Raw genomic sequence first — 25,640 nt, 5'->3', positions numbered from 1 at the left:
GAATGGTATGGAATGGAATGGAATGGAATGGAATGGAAGGGAATGAATCCGAATGGAATGGAATGGAATGGAATGGAAAGGGATGGAATGGAATGGAATCAACCAGAATGAAATGGAATGGAATGGAATGGAAAGGAATGGAATGGAATGGAATCAACCAGAATGGAATGGAATGGAATGGAATGGAATGGAATGGAATGGAATGGAATGGAATGAAACGGAATGGAATGGAATGGAATGGAATCAACACGAATGGAATGGAATGGAATGGAATGGAATCAACACGAATGGAATGGAATGGAATGAAATGGAATGGAATGGAATGGAATGGAATCAACCCGAAAGGAATGGAATGGAATGGAATGGAATTGAAGGGAATGGAATGGAATGGCATCATCCCGAATGAAATGGAATGTAATGGAATCAAACCGAATGGAATGGAATGGAATGGGATGGAATAGAATTAAATGGAGTCAAACCGAATGGAATGGAATGGAATGGAATGGAATGGAATGGAATGGAATGGAATCAAACCGAATGGAATGGAATGGAGTGGAATGGAATGGAATGGAATGGAATGGAATGGAATGGAATGGAATGGAATCAACCGGAATGGAAAAGAATGGAATGGAATGGAATGGAATGCAATGGAAAGGAATGGAATTGAATGGAGTGGAAAGGAATCAACCCGAATGGAATGGAATGTAATAGAATGGAATGGAATCAACCGGAATGGAATGCAATGGAATGGAATGGAATGGAATGGAATCAACTCGAATGGAATGGAATGGAATGGAATTAACCTGAATGGAATGGAATGGAATGGAATGGAATGAAATGGCATGGAATTAACCCGAATGGAATGGAATGGAGTTTAATGGAATGCAACGCAATGGAATCAACCGGAATGGAATGGAATGGAATGGAATGGAATGGAATGAAACGGAATAGAAGAAACCCTAATGGAATGGAATGGAATGGAATGGAATGGAACGGAATGTGATGGAAAGGAATGAACCCGAATGGAATGGAATGGAATGGAATAGAATCAACCCGAATGGAATAGAATGTAATGTAATGGAATGGTATGGAATCAACCCGAATGGTATGTAATGTAATGGAATGGAATGGAATGATAAGGAATCAACCCGAAAGGAATGGAATGGAATGGAATGGGATGGAATGGAATTGAATGGAATGGAATAAACCCGAATGGAATGGAATGGAATGGAATGGAGTCAACCCCAATGTAATGCAATGTAATGGAATGGAATGGAATCAACCGGAATGGAATGGAATGGAATCAACCCGAATGGAATGGAATGGAATGGAATGGAATGAAACAGAAAGGAAAGGAACCAACCCGAATGTAATGGAATGGAATGAAATCGAATGGAATAAAATGGAATGGAATGGAACGGAATGGAATGGAATCAACTCGAATGGAATGGAATGGAATGGAATGGAAAGGAATCATCCCGAATAGCATGGAATGGAATGGAATGGAATGGAATGGATTGGAATCAACCCGAATGCAATGGAATGGAATGCAATGGAATGGAAAGGATTGGAATGAACCCGAAAGAAATGGAATGGAATGCAATGGAATGGAATGAAATGGAATGGAATCAAACGGAATGGAATGGAATGGAATGGAATGGAATGCAATGGAACGGAATGGAATCCACCCGAATGGAATGGAATGGAATGGAATGGAAACAACCCAAATAGAATGGAATAGAATGGAATGGAATGGAATGCAATGGAATGGAATAGAATGAAACCGAATGTAATGGAATGGAATGAAATGGAATGGAATCCACCCGAATGGAATGGAATGGAATGGAATGCAATGGAATGGAAAGGATTGGAATGAACCCGAAAGAAATGGAATGGAATGCAATGGAATGGAATGAAATGGAATGGAATCAAACGGAATGGAATGGAATGGAATGGAATGGAATGCAATGGAACGGAATGGAATCCAGCCGAATGGAATGGAATGGAATGGAATGGAAACAACCCGAATAGAATGGAATAGAATGGAATGGAATGGAATGCAATGGAATGGAATAGAATCAAACCGAATGTAATGGAATGGAATGAAATGGAATGGAATCCAACCGAATGGAATGGAATGGAATGGAATGGAATGGAATGGAATCAACCCGAATGGAAAGAATGGAATGGAATGGAATGGATTGGAACAGAATGGAATAGAATGGAATCAACCCGAATGGAATGCAATGGAATGGAATGGAATGGAATGCAATGGAATCAACCCGAATGGAATGGAATGGAATGGAAGGGAATGGAATGGAATGGAATGGAATGGAATCAACCGGAATGGAATGGAATGGAATGGAATGGATTGGAATGGAATGCAATCAACCCAAAAGGAATGGAATGGAATGCAATGGAATGGAATCAAACCAAGTGGAATTGAATGGAGTGGAATGGAGTGGAATCAAACAGAATGGAACGGAATGGAATGGAATGGAATGGAATCAACCAGAATGGAATGGAATGGAATGGAATGGAATGGAATGGAATGGAATGGATTGAAATCAATCCGAATGGAATGGAGTGGAATGAAATGGAATGGAATGGAAAGGAATGGAATGGAATGGAATCAAGCAAAATGGAATGGAATGGAATGGAATGGAATCAAACGGAATGGAATGGAAAGGAATGGAATGGAATGGAATCAACCCGAATGGAATGGAATGGAATGGAATGGAATGGAATCAACATGAATGGAATGGAATGGAATGGAATGGAATGGAATGGAATGGAATGGAATCACCAAGAATGGAAGGGAAAGGAATGGAATGGCATGGAAAGGAATCAACCGGAATGGAACGGAATGGAATGGAATGGAATCAACACGAATGGAAAGGAATGGAAGGGAATGGAATCAATCAGAATGTAATGGAATGGAATGGAATGGAATGAATCGGAATGGAATGCAACCAACCCGAATGGAATGGAATGGAATGAAATGGAATGGAATGGAACGGAATGCAATCAACACGAATGGAATGGAATGAAACGGAATGGAATGGAATGGAATGGAATGGAATCAACCCGAATGGAATGGAGTGGAATGGAATGGAATGGAATGGATTGGGATGGAATGGAATGGAATCAAACCAAATGGAATGGAATGGAGTGGATTGGAATGGAATGCAATCAACCCGAATGGAATGGAATGGAATGGAATGGAATGGAATGGAATGGAGTAAAGGAGAATGGAATGGAATGGAATGGAATGGAATGGAATCATCCCGAATGGCATGGAATGGAATGTAATGGAATGGAATGGAATGAAATGGAATGGAATGAAATGGAATGGAATCAACCCAAATGGAATGGAATGGAATGGAATGGAATGGAATGGAATGGAATGGAATGGAATGGAATGGAATGGAATGGAATCAACCCGAATGGAATGGAATGGAACGGAATGGAATGGAATGGAATGGAATCAACCCGAATGGAATGGAATGGAATGGAATGGAATGGAATCATCCCGAATGGCATGGAATGGAATGGAATAGAATGGAATGGAATGGAATGAAATGGAATGCAATCAACCCGAATGGAATGGAATGGAATGGAATGGAACGGAATGGAATCAACCCGAATGGAATGGAATGGAACGGAATGGAATGGAATGGCATGGAATGGAATGGAATCAACCCGAATGGAATGGAATGCAATGGAATGGAATAGAATGGAATTGAATGGAATGGAATCAACCCGAATGGAATGGAATGGAATGGAATGGAATGGAATGGAATGCAGTGGAATGGAATGGAATAGAATCAACCCGAATACAATGGAAAGGAAAGAAATGGAATGGATTCAACACGAATGGAATGGAATGGAATGGAATGGAATGGAAAGGAATGGAATGGAATGGAATGAAATGGAATGGAATGAAATGGAATGAAATCAACCCGAATGGAATGGAATGGAATGGAATGGAATGGAATGGAATGGAACGGAATGGAATTAACCCGAATTGAATGGAATGGAATGGCATGGAATAGAATGGAATGGAATGGAATCAAACCGAATGGAATGGAATGGAATGGAATGGAATCATCCCGAATGGCATGGAATGGAATGGAATAGAATGTAATGGAATGGAATGAAATGGAATGGAATGAAATGGAATGGAATCAACCCGAATGGAATGGAATGGAACGGAATGGAATCAAACCGAATGGAATGGAATGGAACGGAATGGAATGGAATGGCATAGAATGGAATGGAATCAACACGAATGGAATGGAATGCAATGGAAGGGAATAGAATGGAATGGAGTGGAATGGAATCAACCTGAATGGAATGGAATGGAATGGAATGGAGTGGAATGGAATGGAATAGAATCAACCCGAATACAATGGAAAGCAAAGAAATGGAATGGAATCAACCCGAATGGAATGGAATGGAATGGAATGGAATGGAATGGAATGGAATGGAATGGATAGGAATGGAATGGAACCAACCCGAATGGAATGGAATCGAATGGAACGGAATTCAACGATATATGACCGACTGCAATGCAATGGAATGGAATGGAATGCAATCAACACGAATTGAATGAAACGGAATGGAATGGAATCAACAAGAAAGGAATGGAATGGAATGGAATGAAATGGAATGGAATGGAATGGAATGGAATGGAATCAACCCGAAAGGAATGGAATGGAACGGAATGGAATGGATTGGAATGGTATCATCTCGAATGGAATGGAATGGAAAGGAACAAAATCAACCCGAATGGAATGGAATGGAATTGAATGGAATAGAATCAACCCGAATGGAATGAATGGAATGGAATGGAATTGAATGGAATGCAATGGAATCAACCCGAATGGAATAGAATGGAATGGGATGGAATGGAATGCAAAGAAGTCAACCCGAATGCAATGGAATGGAATGGAATGGAATGGAATGCAATGGAATGGAATGGCATGGAATCAACCGGAATGGAATGGAATGGAATGGAGTGGAACAGAAAGGAATCAACCCGATTGGAATGGAATGGAATGGAATGCAATGGAATGGAATGGAAAGGAAAGGAATGGAATGGAAAAGAATCAACTCGAATGTAATGGAATGGAATGGAATGGAAAGGAATGGAATGGAAAGTATCAATTCGAATGTAATGGAATTGAATGAAATGGAATGGAACCCACGCGAATGGAATGGAATGGAATGGGATGGAATAGAATGGGATGGAATTGAATGGACTGGAGTCAACCCGAATGGAATGGAATGGAATGGAATGGAATGGAATGGAATGGAATGGAATGGAATGGAGTCAACACGAATGGAATTGAACGGAATGGATTGAAATGGAAGGGAATCAACGTGAATGGAATGGAATGGAATGGAATGGAATGGAATGCAATTTAGTCAACCCGAATGGAATGGAATGGAATGGAATGAGATGGAATCAACCAGAATAGAATGGAATGGAGTGGAATGGATTGGAATGGAATGCAATCAACCAAAATGTAATGGAATGGAAGGGAATGGAATGGAATGGAATGGATTGGAATGGAATGGAATGGAATGAACCTAAATGGAATGGAAAGGAATGGAATGGAATGGAATGGAATCAACCAGAATGGAATGGAATTTATTGGAGTCAAACCGAATGGCATTGAATGGAATGGAATCAACCCGAATGGAATGGAATGGAATGGAATGGAATGGAATGGAATGAAATGGAATGGAATGGAATGGAATGGAATGGAATGGAATGGAATGGAATGGAATGGAATGGAATGGAATGAAATGGAATGAAATGGAATGGAATGGAACGGAATGGAATGGAATGTTATCAACCTGAATGGAATGCTATGGAATGGAATGGAATGGAATGGAGGAGAATCAACCAGAATGGAATGGAATTGAAAGGAATGGAATGTAATGGAATGGAATGGAATCAACCAGAATGGATTGGAATGGAATGGAATGGAATGGAAAGGAAACAACCGGAATGGAATGGAATGGAATTCAATGGAATGGAATGGAATCAACCCGAATGGAATGGAATGGAATCAACCCGAATGGAATGGAGTGGAAAGGAATGGAATGAAACGGAATGGAACGGAACCAACCCGAATGGAATGGAATGGAATGAAATCGAATGGAATAAAATGTAATGGAATGGAACGGAATGGAATGGAATCAACTCGAATGGAATGGAATGGAATGGAAAGGAATCATCCCGAATAGCATGGAATGGAATGGAATGGAATGGAATGGATTGGAATCAACCCGAATGCAATGGAATGGAATGCAATGGAATGGAATGAAATGGAATGGAATCAACCCGAATGGAATGGAATGGAATGGAGTGGAATTGAACGGAATGGAATCAACCCGAATGGAATGGAATGGAATGGAATCAACATGAATAGAATGGAATGCAATGGAATGGAATGGAATGGAATGGAATGGAATCAACCCGAATGGAATGGAAGGGAATGGAGTCAAACCGAATAGAATTGAATGGAATGGAATCAACCCTAATGGAATGGAATGCAATGGAAAGGAAAGGAATTTTATCAACCCGAATGGAATGCTATGGAATTGAATGGAATGGAATGGAAGGGAATCAACCCGAATGGAATGGAATGGAATGGAAAGGAATGGAATGGAAAGGAATGGAATGGAATGGAATCATCCAGAATGGAATGGAATGGAATGGAACGGAATGGAATCATCCAGAATGGAATGGAATGGAATGGAACGGAATGGAATCAATCCGAATGGAATGGAATGGAATGGAATGGAATGGAATGGAATGGAAAGGAATGGAATGGAATCAATCCGAATGGAATGGAATGCAATGGAATGAAATAGAATGGAATGGAATGGAATGGAATCAACCCGAATGGAATGGAATGGAATGGAATGGAATGGAATGGAGTGGAATGGAATGGAATAGAATCAACCCGAATACAATGGAAATGAAAGAAATGGAATGGAATCAACCCGAATGGAATGGAATGGAATGGAATGGAACGGAATGGAACCAACCCGAACGGAATGGAATGGAATGGAATAGAATGGAATGGATAGGAATGGAATGGAACCAACCCGAATGGAATGGAATCGAATGGAACGGAATGGAACGATATCAGACCGACTGCAATGGAATGGAATGGAATGGAATGCAATCAACAGGAATGGAATGAAACGGAATGGAATGGAATCAACAAGAAAGGAATGGAATGGAATGGAATGGAATGGAATGGAATGGAAAGGAATGGAATCAACCCGAAAGGAATAGAATGGAACGGAATGGAATGGATTGGAATGGTATCATCTCGAATGGAATGGAATGGAAAAGAACAGAATCAACCCGAATGGAATGGAATGGAATGGAATGGAATGGAATAGAATCAACCCGAATGGAATGGAATGGAATGGAATGGAATGCAATGGAATGGAATGGCGTGGAATCAACCGGAATGGAATGCAATGGAATGGAGTGGAACGGAATGGTATCAACCCGATTGGAATGGAATGGAATGGAATGGAATGGAATGGAAATGAATGGAATGGAAAGTATCAACTCGAATGTAATGGAATTGAATGAAATGGAATGGAATCCACCCGAATGGAATGGAATGGAATGGGATGGAATGGAATGGGATGGAATTGAATGGAATGGAGTCAACCCGAATGGAATGGAATGGAATGGAATGGAATGGAATGGAATCAACCCGAATGGATTGGAACGGAATGGATTGAAATGGAATGGAATCAACGTGAATGGAATGGAATGGAATGGAATGGAATGGAATGCAATTTAATCAACCCGAATGGAATGGAATGGAATGGAATGGAATGAAATGGAATAAACCGGAATAGAATGGAATGGAATGGAATGGATTGGAATGGAATGCAATCAACCAAAATATAATGGAATGGAAGGGAATGGAATGGAATGGATTGGAATGGAATGGAATGGAATGAATCTAAATGGAATGGAAAGGAATGGAATGGAATGGAATGGAATCAACCAGAATGGAATGGAATTTATTGGAGTCAAACCGAATGGCATTGAATGGAATGGAATCAACCCGAATGGAATGGAATGGAATGGAATGGAATGGAATGGAATGGAATGAAATGGAATGAAATGGAATGGAATGGAACGGAATGGAATGGAATGTTATCAACCTGAATGGAATGCTATGGAATGGAATGGAATGGAATGGAGGAGAATCAACCAGAATGGAATGGAATTGAAAGGAATGGTATGTAATGGAATGGAATGGAATCAACCAGAATGGATTGGAATGGAATGAAATGGAATGGAAAGGAAACAACCGGAATGGAATGGAATGGATTTCAATGGAATGGAATGGAATCAACCCGAATGGAATGGAATGGAATCAACCCGAAAGGAATGGAGTGGAATGGAATGGAATGAAACGGAATGGAACGGAACCAACCCGAATGGAATGGAATGGAATGAAATCGAATGGAATAAAATGGAATGGAATGGAACGTAATGGAATGGAATCAACTCGAATGGAATGGAATGGAATGGAATGGAATGGAATGGAATGGAATGGAATGGAATGGAAAGCAATCATACCGAATAGCACGGAATGGAATGGAATGGAATGGAATGGATTGGAATCAAGCCGAATGCAATGGAATGGAATGCAATGGAATGGAATGAAATGGAATGGAATCAACCCGAATGGAATGGAATGGAATGCAATGGAATGGAACGGAATGGAATCAACCCGAATGGAATGGAATGGAATGGAATCAACCTGAATAGAATGGAATGGAATGGAATGGAATGGAATGGAATGGAATGGAATGGAATGGAATGAACCCGAATGGAATGGAATGTAATGGAAGGGAATGGAATGGAATAGAGTGAAACCGAATGTAATGGAATGGAATGAAATGGAATGGAATCCACCGGAATGGAATGGAATGGAATGGGATGCAATGGAATGGAATGGAATCAACCCTAATGGAATGGAATGGCATGGAATGGAATGGAAAGGAACGGAATGGAAGAGAATGGAATCAACACGAATGGAATGGAATGAAATGGAATGGAATGGAATGCAATGGAATCAACCCGAATGGAATGGAATGGAATGGAATGGAATCAACCGGAATGGAATGGAATGGAATGGAATGGATTGGAATGGAATGCAATCAAACCAAATGGAATGGAATGGAATGCAATGGAATGGAATCAACCCGAATGGAATGGAATGGAGTGGAACGCAATGGAATCAAACCGAATGGAATGGAATGGAATGGAATGGAATGGAATGGAATCAACCAGAATGGAATGGAATGGAATGGAATGGAATGGAATGGAATTGAAAGGAATGGAATGGACTGATATCAATCCGAATGGAATGGAGTGGAATGGAATGGAATGGAATGGAAAGGAATGGAATGAAATGGAATCAAGCAAAATGGAATGGAATGGAATGGAATGGAATCAACCCGAATGGAATGGAATGGAATGGAATGGAATGGAATGGAATGGAATGGAATCAACATGAATTGAATGGAATGGAATGGAATGGAATGGAATCACCTAGAATGGAAGGGAATGGAATGGAATGGAATGGAAAGGAATCAACCGGAATGGAACGGAATGGAATGGAATGGAATCAATCCGAATGGAAAGGAATGGAAGGGAATGGTATCAACCAGAATGTAATGTAATGGAATGGAATGGAATGGAATGAATCGGAATGGAATGGATCCAATCCGAATGGAATGGAATGGAATGAAATGGAATGGAATGGAATGGAACGGAATGGAATGGAATGTAATCAACCCGAATGGAATGGAATGGAATGGAATGGAATGGATTGGAATGGAATTAACACAAATGGAATGGAATGGAATGAAGTGGAATCAACACGAATGGAACGGAATGGAATGGAATGGAATGAACACGAATGGAATGGAAAGGAATGGAATGGAATGGGATGGAATGGAGTGGAATGTAATAAACCCGAACGCAATGGAATGGAATGGATTGGAATGGAATGGAATCAACCCGAATGGAATGGAATGGAATGGAATGGAATGGAGTAAACGCGAATGTAATGGAATGAAATGGAATGGAATGGAATCAACAGGAATGGAATGGAATGGAAAGGAATGGAATGGAATGGAATGGAATCAACCTAAATGGAATGGAAAGGACTGGAATGGATTGGAATGGAAACAACCAGAATGGAATGGAATGGAATGGAGTCAAACCGAATAGAATTGAATGGAATAGAATCAACCCTAATGGAATGGAATGCAATGGAATTGAAAGGAATGTTATCAACCCGAATGGAATGCTATGGAATGGAATGGAATGGAATGGAAGGGAATCAACCCGAATGGAATGGAATGGAATGGAAAGGAATGGAATGGAATGGAATGGAATCATCCAGAATGGAATGGAATGGAATGGAATGGAACGGAATGGAATGAATCCGAATGGAATGGAATGGAATGGAATGGAATGGAATTGAATGGAATGGAAAGGAATGGAATGGAATCAACCCGAATGGAATGGAATGGAATGGAATGGAATGGAATGGAATCAAGAAGAAAGGAATGGAATGGAATTAAATGGAACGGAATGGAATGGAATGGAATCAACCCGAATGGAATGGAATGGAATGGAATTGAAAGGAACCTAATCAACCCAAATGGAATGGAATGTAATGGAATGAAATGGAATAGAATTAACCCGAATGGAAAGGAATGGAATGGAATGGAAACAACCCGAATGGAATGGAATGGAATGGGATGGAATGGGATCGAATGGAGTGGAATGGAATGGAATGGAATCAACCGAATGGAATGGAATGGAATGGAATGCAATGGAATGGTATAGAATGGAATGGAGTCAACTCAAATGGAACGGAATGGAAAGGAATGATATGGAATCAACATGATTGGAATGAAATGGAATGGAATGGAAAGGAATGGAATTGAGTCAGCCCGAATGGAATGGAATGGAATGGAGTGGAATGGAATGGAATGGAATGGAATGGAATGGAATAGAGTGGAATCAACCGTAACTGAATGGGATGGAATTGAATGGAATGGAATGGAATCAACGCGAATGGAATAGAATGGAATGGAATGGAATGCAATGGAATGGAAAGGAATGGAATCAAACCAAATGGAATGGAGTGGAGTGGAATTGAATGGAATGGAATGGAATGGAATTGAATGGAGTGGAATGTAATCAACCTGAATGGAATGGAATGGAATGGATTGGAATACAATGGAATGTAATCAACCAGAATGGAATGCAATGGAATGGAATGGAATGGAATGGAATGGAATGGAATTAACCTGAATGGAAGGGAATGGAATGGAATGGAATGGAATGGAATCAACCCGAGTGGAATGGAATGGAAAGCAATGGAATGGAATGAAATGGCATGGAATAAACCCGAAAGGAATGGAATGGAGTGGAATGGAATGGAACGCAATTTAATCAACCGGAATGGAATAGAATGGAATGGAATGGAATGGAATGGAATGGAATGGAATGGAATGAAACGGAATGGAATAAACCCTAAAGGAATGGAATGGAACGGAGTGTGATGGAATGGAATCAACCCGAATGGAATGGAATGGAATGGAATGGTATGGAATCAACCCGAGTGCTATGTAACGTAACGGAATGGAATGGAATCGTACGGAATCAACCCGAAAGGAATGGAATGGAATGTGATGCAATGGAATGGAATGGAATAAACCCGAATGAAATGGAATGGAATGGAATGGAATGGAATCAACCCGAATGGAATGGAATGGAATGGAATGGAAAGGAATGGAATGGAGTCAACCTAAATGGACTGGATAGGAATGGAATGGAATGGTATGGAATCAACCGGAAGGAAATGGAATGGAATGGAGTCAAACCGAATGGAATCGAACGGAATGGAAAAAACCTGAATGGAATGGAAAGGAATGGAATGGAACGGAACGGAATGGAATGGAATGGAATGGGATGGAATGGAACGGAATGGAATGGAATGGAATGTTATCAAACCGAATGGAATGGTATGGAATGGAATGGAATGGAATGGAATGGAATGGAATGGAAGGGAATGAACCCGAATGGAATGGAATGGAATGGAATGGAATGGAATGGAAAGGAATGGAATGGAATGGAATCAACCAGAATGGAATGGAATGGAATGGAATGGAATGGAATGGAATCAAACGGAATGGAACGGAATGGAATGGAATCAACACGAATGGAATGGAATGGAATGGAATGGAATGGAATCAACACGAATGGAATGGAATGGAATGAAATGGAATGGAATGGAATGGAATGGAATGGAATCAACCCGAAAGGAATGGAATGGAATGGAATTGAATTGAACGGAATGGAATGGAATGGCATCATCCCGAATGAAATGGAATGTAATGGAATCAAACCGAATGGAATGGAATGGAATGGGATGGAATGGAATTAAATGGAGTCAAACCGAATGGAATGGAATGGAATGGAATGGAATCGAATCAAACCGAATGGAATGGAATGGAGTGGAATGGAATGGAATCAACCGGAATGGAAAAGAATGGAATGGAATGGAAAGGAATGGAATGGAATGGAATGGAATGGAAAGGAATGGAATTGAATGGAGTGGAATGGAATCATCCCGAATGGAATGGTATGTAATAGAATGGAATGGAATCAACCGGAATGGAATGCAACGGAAAAGAATGGAATGGAATGGAATGGAATGAAATCAACTCGAATGGAATGGAATGGAATGGAATCAACTCGAATGGAATGGAATGGAATGAAATCAACCCGAGTGGAATGGAATGGAATGCAATGTAATGACATGAAATGGCATGGAATTTACCTGAATGGAATGGAATGGAAGTTAATGGAATGAAACCGAATGGAATGGAATGGAATGCAACGGAATGGAATAAACCCGAATAGAATGGAGTTGAATGGCATGGAATGGAATGGAATGGAACGGAATGTAATGGAATGGAATCAACCCGAATGGAATGGAATGGAATGGCATTGAAGAAATGGAACGGAATTAACCCGAATGGAATGGAAAGAAATGGAACGGAATGGAATGGAATGAAATGGAATGGAATCAACCCGAATGGAATGGAACGTAATGGAGTGGAATGGAATGGAATGGAATGGAATCAACTCAAATAGAATGTAATGGAATGGAATAGAATGGAATGGTATGGAATGAACACGAAAGGAATGGAATGGAATGGGATGGAATGGAATGGAATGGAATAAACCGGAATGGAATGGAATGCAATGGAATGGAATGGAATGGAATGCAAGGGAATGGAATGCAATGGAATCAACCCGAATGGAATGGAATGGAAGCAACCCGAATGGAATGGAATGGAATGGAATGGAATGGAGTGGAGTGGAATGGAGTCAACCCGAAGGGAATGGTATGGAATGTAATGGAATGGAATGGAATCAAACGGAATGGAATGGAATGGAATCAACCTAAATGGAATGGAAAGGAGTGGAATGGAAAGGAATGGAATCAAACAGAATGGAATGGAATGTAATGGAGTCAAACCGAATGGAATTGAATGGAATGGAATCAACCCGAATGGAATGGAATGGAATGGAATGGAATGCAATGGAATCAACCCGAATGGAATGGAATGGAATGGAATGGAATAGAATGGATTCAACCCAAATGGAATGGAATGGAATGGAATGAAATGGAATCAACCGGAATGGAATGGAATGGAATGGAATGGAATGGAATGGAATCAACCTAAATGGAATGGAAAGGAATGGAATGGAATGGAATGGAATCAACCAGAATGGAATGGAATGGAATGGAGTCAAACCGAATGGAATGGAATGGAATGGAATGGAATGGAATGGAATGGAATGGAATGGAATCAACACGAATAGAATGGAATGGAATGCAATGGAATGGAATGAAATGGCATGGAATTAAACCGAATGGAATGGAATGTAAGGGAATCAACCAGAATGGAATGGAATGGAATGGAATGGAAAGGAATGGAATGGAACGGAATGGAATGGAATGGAATGGAATCAGCCAGAATGGAATGGAATGGAATGGAATGGAATGGAATGGAATCAAACGGAATGGAATGGAATGGCATGGAATGGAATGGAATCAACCCGAATGGCATGGAATGGAATGGAATGGAATGGAATCAATACGAATGGAATGGAATGGAATGCAATGGAATGGAATGAAATGGCATGGAATTAACCCGAATGGAATGGAATGGAGTGTAATGGAATGCAACGCAATGGAATCAACCGGAATGGAATGGAATGGAATGGAATGAAATGGAATCAACCGGAATGGAATGGAATGGAATGGAATGGAATGGAATGGAATCAAACTAAATGGAACGGAAACGAATGGAATGGAATGGAATGCAATGGAATCAACCCGAATGGAATGGAATGGAATGGAATGCAATGGAATAGAATGGATTCAACCCAAATGGAATGGAATGGAATGGAATGAAATGGAATCAACCGGAATGGAATGGAATGGAATGGAATCAATCTAAATGGAATGGAAAGGAATGGAATGGAATGGAATGGAATCAACCAGAATGGAATGGAATGGAATGGAGTCAAACCGAATGGAATGGAGTGGAATGGAATGGAATGGAATCAACACGAATGGAATGAATGGAATGGAATGGAATGGAATGAAATGGCATGGAATTAACCCGAATGGAATGGAATGGAAGGGAATCAATCAGAATGGAATGGAATGGATTGGAATGGAAAGGAATGGAATGGAATGGAATGGAATGGAATGGAATCAACCAGAATGGAATGGAATGGAATGGAATGGAATGGAATGGAATGGAATCAAACGGAATGGAAAGGAATGGAATGGAATCAACCCGAATGGCATGGCATGGAATGGAATGGAATGGAATCAACACGAATGGAATGGAATGGAATGCAATGGAATGGAATGAAATGGCATGGAATTAACCCGAATGGAATGGAATGGAGTGTAGTGGAATGCAACGCAAAGGAATCAACCGGAATGGAATGGAATGGAATGGAATGGAATGGAATGGAATGGAATGGAATGGAATGGAATCGAATGGAATGAAACGGAATGGAATAAACCCTAATGGAATGGAATGGAATGGAATGGAATGGAACGGAATGTGATGGAAAGGAATGAACCCGAATGGAATGGAATGGAATGAAATAGAATCAACCCGAATGGAATGGAATGTAATGTAATGGAATGGTATGGAATCAACCCGAGTGGTATGTTATGTAATGGAATGGAAAGGAATGGTAAGGAATCAACCCGAAAGGAATGGAATGGAATGGAATGGGATGGAATGGAATGGAATGTAATGGAATAAACCCGAATGGAATGGAATGGAATGGAATGGATTCAACCCGAATGGAATGCAATGTAATGGAATGGAATGGAATCAACCGGAATGGAAAGGAATGGAATGGAATGGAATGGAATGGAATCAACTTAAATGGAATGGAAAGGAATGGAATGGAATAGAATGGAATCAACCGGAATGAAATGGAATGGAATGGAGTCAAACGGAATGGAATTGAATGGAATTGAATCAACCCGAATGGAATGGAATTGAATGGAATGGAATGGAATGGAATGGAATGGAATGGAATGGAACGGAATGGAATGGAATGTTATCAACCCGAATGGAATGGTATTGAATGGAATGGAATGGAATGGAAGGGAATCAACCCGAATGGAATGGAATGGAATGGAAAGGAATGGAATGGAATTGAATGGAATGGAATGGAATGGAATGGAAGGGAATCAACCCGAATGGAATGGAATGGAATGGAAAGGAATGGAATGGAATTGAATGGAATGGAATGGAATCAACCAGAATGGAATGGAATGGAATGGAATGGAATGGAATGAAATGGAATGCAATGGAATGGAAAGGAATCAACCCGAAAGGAATGGAATGGAATGGAATTGAATTGAACGGAATGGAATGGAATGGAATCATCCCGAATGAAATGGAATGGAATGGAATGAACCCGAATGGAATGGAATGGAATGGGACAGAATGGAATTAAATGGAGTCAAACCGAATGGAATGGAATGGAAGGGAATGGAATGGAATGGAATGGAATCAACCCGAATGGAATGGAATGGAATGACATGGAATGGAATCCACCCGAATGGAATGGAAAGAAATGGAATGGAATGGAATGGAATCAACGCGAATGGAATGGAATGGAATGGAATGGAATGGAATGGAATGGATTGGAACAGAATGGAATAGAATGGAATCAACCCGAATGGAATGCAATGGAATGGAATGGAATGGAATGGAATGGAATGGAATGGAATGCAATGGAATCAACCCGAATGGAATGGAATGGAATGCAATGGAATCAACCGGAATGGAATGGAATGGAATGGAATGGAATGGATTGGAATGGAATGCAATCAACCCAAATGGAACGGAATGGAATGGAATGGAATGGAATCAACCCGAATGGAATGGAATGGAATGGAATTGAATGGAACGGAATCAACCCGAATGGAATGAAATGGAATGGAATGGAATGGAATGAAATGGAATAGAATAAACCCGAATGGAATGGAACGTAATGGAAAGGAATGGAATGGAATGGTATGGAATCAACCTGAATGGAATGTAATGGAATGCCATAGAATGGAATGCTATGGAATCAACCCGAAAGGAACGGAATGGAACGGAATGGAATGGAATGGAATGGAATAAACCCGAATGGAATGGAATGGAATGCAATGGAATGGAATGGAATGGAATGGAATCAACACGAATGGAATGGAATGGAATGGAATGGAATGGATTCAACCCGAATGGAATGGAATGGAATGGAATGGAATGCAATGGAATCAATCCGAATGGAGTGGAATGGAATGGTATGCAATGGAATAGAATGGATTCAACCCAAATGGAATGGAATGGAATGGAATGAAATGGAATGAACCGGAATGGAATGGAATGGAATGGAATGGAATGGAATGGAATCAACCTAAATGGAATGGAAAGGAATGGAATGGAATGGAATGGAATCATCCAGAATGGAATGGAATGGAATGGAGTCAAACCGAATGGAATGGAATGGAATGGAATGGAATGGAATGGAATCAACACGAATGGAATGGAATGGAAAGCAATGGAATGGAATGAAATGGCATGGAATTAACCCGAATGGAATGGAATGGAAGGGAATCAACCAGAATGGAATGGAATGGAATGGAGTCAAACCGAATGGAATGGAATGGAATGGAATGGAATGGAATGAAATGGAATGGAATGGAATCAACCTGAATGGAATGGAATGGAATGCAATGGAATGGAATGAAATGGCATGGGATTAACCCGAGTGGAATGGAATGGAAGGGAATCAACCAGAATGGAATGGAATGGAATGGAATGGAAAGGAATGGAAAGGAATGGAATGGAATTGAAAGGAATGGAATGGAATCAACCAGAATGGAATGGAATGGAATGGAATGGAATGGAATGAAATGGAATGCAATGGAATGGAAAGGAATCAACCCGAAAGGAATGGAATGGAATGGAATTGAATTGAACGGTATGGAATGGAATGGAATCATCCCGAATGAAATGGAATGGAATGGAATGAACCCGAATGGAATGGAATGGAATGGGACGGAATGGAATTAAATGGAGATAAACAGAATGGAATGGAATGGAAGGGAGTGGAATGGAATGGAACGGAATCAACCCGAATGGAATGGAATGGAATGAAATGGAATGGAATCCACCCGAATGGAATGGAATGGAATGGAATGGAATGGAATGGAATGGAATGGAATGGAATCAACCCGAATGGAATGGAATGGAATGGAATGGATTGGAACAGAATGGAATAGAATGGAATCAACCCGAATGGAATGCAATGGAATGGAATGGAATGGAATGGAATGGAATGCAATGGAATCAACCCGAATGGAATGGAATGGAATGGAATGGAATCAACCGGAATGGAATGGAATGGAATGGAATGGATTGGAATGGAATGCAATCAACCCAAATGGAATGGAATGCAATGCAATGGAATGGAATCAACCCGAATGGAAAGGAATGGAGTGGAATGGAATGGAATCAAACCGAATGGAATGGAATGGAATGGAATGGAATGGAATCAACCAGAATGGAATGGAATGGAATGGAATGGAATGGAATGGAGTGGAATGGAATGGAATAGAATCAACCCGAATACAATGGAAATGAAAGAAATGGAATGGAATCAACCCGAATGGAATGGAATGGAATGGAATGGAACGGAATGGAACCAACCCGAACGGAATGGAATGGAATGGAATAGAATGGAATGGATAGGAATGGAATGGAACCAACCCGAATGGAATGGAATCGAATGGAACGGAATGGAACGATATCAGACCGACTGCAATGGAATGGAATGGAATGGAATGCAATCAACAGGAATGGAATGAAACGGAATGGAATGGAATCAACAAGAAAGGAATGGAATGGAATGGAATGGAATGGAATGGAAAGGAATGGAATCAACCCGAAAGGAATAGAATGGAACGGAATGGAATGGATTGGAATGGTATCATCTCGAATGGAATGGAATGGAAAAGAACAGAATCAACCCGAATGGAATGGAATGGAATGGAATGGAATAGAATCAACCCGAATGGAATGGAATGGAATGGAATGGAATGCAATGGAATGGAATGGCGTGGAATCAACCGGAATGGAATGCAATGGAATGGAGTGGAACGGAATGGTATCAACCCGATTGGAATGGAATGGAATGGAATGGAATGGAATGGAAATGAATGGAATGGAAAGTATCAACTCGAATGTAATGGAATTGAATGAAATGGAATGGAATCCACCCGAATGGAATGGAATGGAATGGGATGGAATGGAATGGGATGGAATTGAATGGAATGGAGTCAACCCGAATGGAATGGAATGGAATGGAATGGAATGGAATGGAATCAACCCGAATGGATTGGAACGGAATGGATTGAAATGGAATGGAATCAACGTGAATGGAATGGAATGGAATGGAATGGAATGGAATGCAATTTAATCAACCCGAATGGAATGGAATGGAATGGAATGGAATGAAATGGAATAAACCGGAATAGAATGGAATGGAATGGAATGGATTGGAATGGAATGCAATCAACCAAAATATAATGGAATGGAAGGGAATGGAATGGAATGGATTGGAATGGAATGGAATGGAATGAATCTAAATGGAATGGAAAGGAATGGAATGGAATGGAATGGAATCAACCAGAATGGAATGGAATTTATTGGAGTCAAACCGAATGGCATTGAATGGAATGGAATCAACCCGAATGGAATGGAATGGAATGGAATGGAATGGAATGGAATGAAATGGAATGAAATGGAATGGAATGGAACGGAATGGAATGGAATGTTATCAACCTGAATGGAATGCTATGGAATGGAATGGAATGGAATGGAGGAGAATCAACCAGAATGGAATGGAATTGAAAGGAATGGTATGTAATGGAATGGAATGGAATCAACCAGAATGGATTGGAATGGAATGAAATGGAATGGAAAGGAAACAACCGGAATGGAATGGAATGGATTTCAATGGAATGGAATGGAATCAACCCGAATGGAATGGAATGGAATCAACCCGAAAGGAATGGAGTGGAATGGAATGGAATGAAACGGAATGGAACGGAACCAACCCGAATGGAATGGAATGGAATGAAATCGAATGGAATAAAATGGAATGGAATGGAACGTAATGGAATGGAATCAACTCGAATGGAATGGAATGGAATGGAATGGAATGGAATGGAATGGAATGGAAAGCAATCATACCGAATAGCACGGAATGGAATGGAATGGAATGGAATGGATTGGAATCAAGCCGAATGCAATGGAATGGAATGCAATGGAATGGAATGAAATGGAATGGAATCAACCCGAATGGAATGGAATGGAATGCAATGGAATGGAACGGAATGGAATCAACCCGAATGGAATGGAATGGAATGGAATCAACCTGAATAGAATGGAATGGAATGGAATGGAATGGAATGGAATGGAATGGAATGGAATGAACCCGAATGGAATGGAATGTAATGGAAGGGAATGGAATGGAATAGAGTGAAACCGAATGTAATGGAATGGAATGAAATGGAATGGAATCCACCGGAATGGAATGGAATGGAATGGGATGCAATGGAATGGAATGGAATCAACCCTAATGGAATGGAATGGCATGGAATGGAATGGAAAGGAACGGAATGGAAGAGAATGGAATCAACACGAATGGAATGGAATGAAATGGAATGGAATGGAATGCAATGGAATCAACCCGAATGGAATGGAATGGAATGGAATGGAATCAACCGGAATGGAATGGAATGGAATGGAATGGATTGGAATGGAATGCAATCAAACCAAATGGAATGGAATGGAATGCAATGGAATGGAATCAACCCGAATGGAATGGAATGGAGTGGAACGCAATGGAATCAAACCGAATGGAATGGAATGGAATGGAATGGAATGGAATGGAATCAACCAGAATGGAATGGAATGGAATGGAATGGAATGGAATGGAATTGAAAGGAATGGAATGGACTGATATCAATCCGAATGGAATGGAGTGGAATGGAATGGAATGGAATGGAAAGGAATGGAATGAAATGGAATCAAGCAAAATGGAATGGAATGGAATGGAATGGAATCAACCCGAATGGAATGGAATGGAATGGAATGGAATGGAATGGAATGGAATCAACATGAATTGAATGGAATGGAATGGAATGGAATGGAATCACCTAGAATGGAAGGGAATGGAATGGAATGGAATGGAAAGGAATCAACCGGAATGGAACGGAATGGAATGGAATGGAATCAATCCGAATGGAAAGGAATGGAAGGGAATGGTATCAACCAGAATGTAATGTAATGGAATGGAATGGAATGGAATGAATCGGAATGGAATGGATCCAATCCGAATGGAATGGAATGGAATGAAATGGAATGGAATGGAATGGAACGGAATGGAATGGAATGTAATCAACCCGAATGGAATGGTATGGAATGGAATGGAATGGATTGGAATGGAATTAACACAAATGGAATGGAATGGAATGAAGTGGAATCAACACGAATGGAACGGAATGGAATGGAATGGAATGAACACGAATGGAATGGAAAGGAATGGAATGGAATGGGATGGAATGGAGTGGAATGTAATAAACCCGAACGCAATGGAATGGAATGGATTGGAATGGAATGGAATCAACCCGAATGGAATGGAATGGAATGGAATGGAATGGAGTAAACGCGAATGTAATGGAATGAAATGGAATGGAATGGAATCAACAGGAATGGAATGGAATGGAAAGGAATGGAATGGAATGGAATGGAATCAACCTAAATGGAATGGAAAGGACTGGAATGGATTGGAATGGAAACAACCAGAATGGAATGGAATGGAATGGAGTCAAACCGAATAGAATTGAATGGAATAGAATCAACCCTAATGGAATGGAATGCAATGGAATTGAAAGGAATGTTATCAACCCGAATGGAATGCTATGGAATGGAATGGAATGGAATGGAAGGGAATCAACCCGAATGGAATGGAATGGAATGGAAAGGAATGGAATGGAATGGAATGGAATGGAATTGAATGGAATGGAAAGGAATGGAATGGAATCAACCCGAATGGAATGGAATGGAATGGAATGGAATGGAATGGAATCAAGAAGAAAGGAATGGAATGGAATTAAATGGAACGGAATGGAATGGAATGGAATCAACCCGAATGGAATGGAATGGAATGGAATTGAAAGGAACCTAATCAACCCAATTGGAATGGAATGTAATGGAATGAAATGGAATAGAATTAACCCGAATGGAAAGGAATGGAATGGAATGGAAACAACCCGAATGGAATGGAATGGAATGGGATGGAATGGGATCGAATGGAGTGGAATGGAATGGAATGGAATCAACCGAATGGAATGGAATGGAATGGAATGCAATGGAATGGTATAGAATGGAATGGAGTCAACTCAAATGGAACGGAATGGAAAGGAATGATATGGAATCAACATGATTGGAATGAAATGGAATGGAATGGAAAGGAATGGAATTGAGTCAGCCCGAATGGAATGGAATGGAATGGAGTGGAATGGAATGGAATGGAATGGAATGGAATGGAATGGAATGGAATAGAGTGGAATCAACCGTAACTGAATGGGATGGAATTGAATGGAATGGAATGGAATCAACGCGAATGGAATAGAATGGAATGGAATGGAATGCAATGGAATGGAAAGGAATGGAATCAAACCAAATGGAATGGAGTGGAGTGGAATTGAATGGAATGGAATGGAATGGAATGGAATGGAATTGAATGGAGTGGAATGTAATCAACCTGAATGGAATGGAATGGAATGGATTGGAATACAATGGAATGTAATCAACCAGAATGGAATGCAATGGAATGGAATGGAATGGAATGGAATGGAATGGAATGGAATGGAATTAACCTGAATGGAAGGGAATGGAATGGAATGGAATGGAATGGAATCAACCCGAGTGGAATGGAATGGAAAGCAATGGAATGGAATGAAATGGCATGGAATTAACCCGAAAGGAATGGAATGGAGTGGAATGGAATGGAACGCAATTTAATCAACCGGAATGGAATAGAATGGAATGGAATGGAATGGAATGGAATGGAATGGAATGGAATGAAACGGAATGGAATAAACCCTAAAGGAATGGAATGGAACGGAGTGTGATGGAATGGAATCAACCCGAATGGAATGGAATGGAATGGAATGGTATGGAATCAACCCGAGTGCTATGTAACGTAACGGAATGGAATGGAATCGTACGGAATCAACCCGAAAGGAATGGAATGGAATGTGATGCAATGGAATGGAATGGAATAAACCCGAATGAAATGGAATGGAATGGAATGGAATGGAATCAACCCGAATGGAATGGAATGGAATGGAATGGAAAGGAATGGAATGGAGTCAACCTAAATGGACTGGATAGGAATGGAATGGAATGGTATGGAATCAACCGGAAGGAAATGGAATGGAATGGAGTCAAACCGAATGGAATCGAACGGAATGGAAAAAACCTGAATGGAATGGAAAGGAATGGAATGGAACGGAACGGAATGGAATGGAATGGAATGGGATGGAATGGAACGGAATGGAATGGAATGGAATGTTATCAAACCGAATGGAATGGTATGGAATGGAATGGAATGGAATGGAATGGAATGGAATGGAAGGGAATGAACCCGAATGGAATGGAATGGAATGGAATGGAATGGAATGGAAAGGAATGGAATGGAATGGAATCAACCAGAATGGAATGGAATGGAATGGAATGGAATGGAATGGAATGGAATCAAACGGAATGGAACGGAATGGAATGGAATCAACACGAATGGAATGGAATGGAATGGAATGGAATCAACACGAATGGAATGGAATGGAATGAAATGGAATGGAATGGAATGGAATGGAATGGAATCAACCCGAAAGGAATGGAATGGAATGGAATTGAATTGAACGGAATGGAATGGAATGGCATCATCCCGAATGAAATGGAATGTAATGGAATCAAACCGAATGGAATGGAATGGAATGGGATGGAATGGAATTAAATGGAGTCAAACCGAATGGAATGGAATGGAATGGAATGCAATCGAATCAAACCGAATGGAATGGAATGGAGTGGAATGGAATGGAATCAACCGGAATGGAAAAGAATGGAATGGAATGGAATGGAATGGAATGGAATGGAATGGAATGGAAAGGAATGGAATTGAATGGAGTGGAATGGAATCATCCCGAATGGAATGGTATGTAATAGAATGGAATGGAATCAACCGGAATGGAATGCAACGGAAAAGAATGGAATGGAATGGAATGGAATGAAATCAACTCGAATGGAATGGAATGGAATGGAATCAACTCGAATGGAATGGAATGGAATGAAATCAACCCGAGTGGAATGGAATGGAATGCAATGTAATGACATGAAATGGCATGGAATTTACCTGAATGGAATGGAATGGAAGTTAATGGAATGAAACCGAATGGAATGGAATGGAATGCAACGGAATGGAATAAACCCGAATAGAATGGAGTTGAATGGCATGGAATGGAATGGAATGGAACGGAATGTAATGGAATGGAATCAACCCGAATGGAATGGAATGGAATGGCATTGAAGAAATGGAACGGAATTAACCCGAATGGAATGGAAAGAAATGGAACGGAATGGAATGGAATGAAATGGAATGGAATCAACCCGAATGGAATGGAACGTAATGGAGTGGAATGGAATGGAATGGAATGGAATCAACTCAAATAGAATGTAATGGAATGGAATAGAATGGAATGGTATGGAATGAACACGAAAGGAATGGAATGGAATGGGATGGAATGGAATGGAATGGAATAAACCGGAATGGAATGGAATGCAATGGAATGGAATGGAATGGTATGCAAGGGAATGGAATGCAATGGAATCAACCCGAATGGAATGGAATGGAAGCAACCCGAATGGAATGGAATGGAATGGAATGGAATGGAATGGAGTGGAATGGAGTCAACCCGAAGGGAATGGTATGGAATGTAATGGAATGGAATGGAATCAAACGGAATGGAATGGAATGGAATCAACCTAAATGGAATGGAAAGGAGTGGAATGGAAAGGAATGGAATCAAACAGAATGGAATGGAATGTAATGGAGTCAAACCGAATGGAATTGAATGGAATGGAATCAACCCGAATGGAATGGAATGGAATGGAATGGAATGGAATGGAATGGAATGGAATGCAATGGAATCAACCCGAATGGAATGGAATGGAATGGAATGGAATAGAATGGATTCAACCCAAATGGAATGGAATGGAATGGAATGAAATGGAATCAACCGGAATGGAATGGAATGGAATGGAATGGAATGGAATGGAATCAACCTAAATGGAATGGAAAGGAATGGAATGGAATGGAATGGAATCAACCAGAATGGAATGGAATGGAATGGAGTCAAACCGAATGGAATGGAATGGAATGGAATGGAATGGAATGGAATGGAATGCAATCAACACGAATAGAATGGAATGGAATGCAATGGAATGGAATGAAATGGCATGGAATTAAACCGAATGGAATGGAATGTAAGGGAATCAACCAGAATGGAATGGAATGGAATGGAATGGAAAGGAATGGAATGGAACGGAATGGAATGGAATGGAATGGAATCAGCCAGAATGGAATGGAATGGAATGGAATGGAATGGAATGGAATCAAACGGAATGGAATGGAATGGCATGGAATGGAATGGAATCAACCCGAATGGCATGGAATGGAATGGAATGGAATGGAATCAATACGAATGGAATGGAATGGAATGCAATGGAATGGAATGAAATGGCATGGAATTAACCCGAATGGAATGGAATGGAGTGTAATGGAATGCAACGCAATGGAATCAACCGGAATGGAATGGAATGGAATG

This window comes from Pan paniscus, chromosome 11 (assembly GCF_029289425.2).
Source record: "Pan paniscus chromosome 11, NHGRI_mPanPan1-v2.0_pri, whole genome shotgun sequence".
In the NCBI taxonomy this organism is placed as follows: domain Eukaryota; kingdom Metazoa; phylum Chordata; class Mammalia; order Primates; family Hominidae; genus Pan; species Pan paniscus.
The sequence above is the reverse complement of the archived record's forward strand: the minus strand, read 5'-3'. Positions refer to the sequence as shown.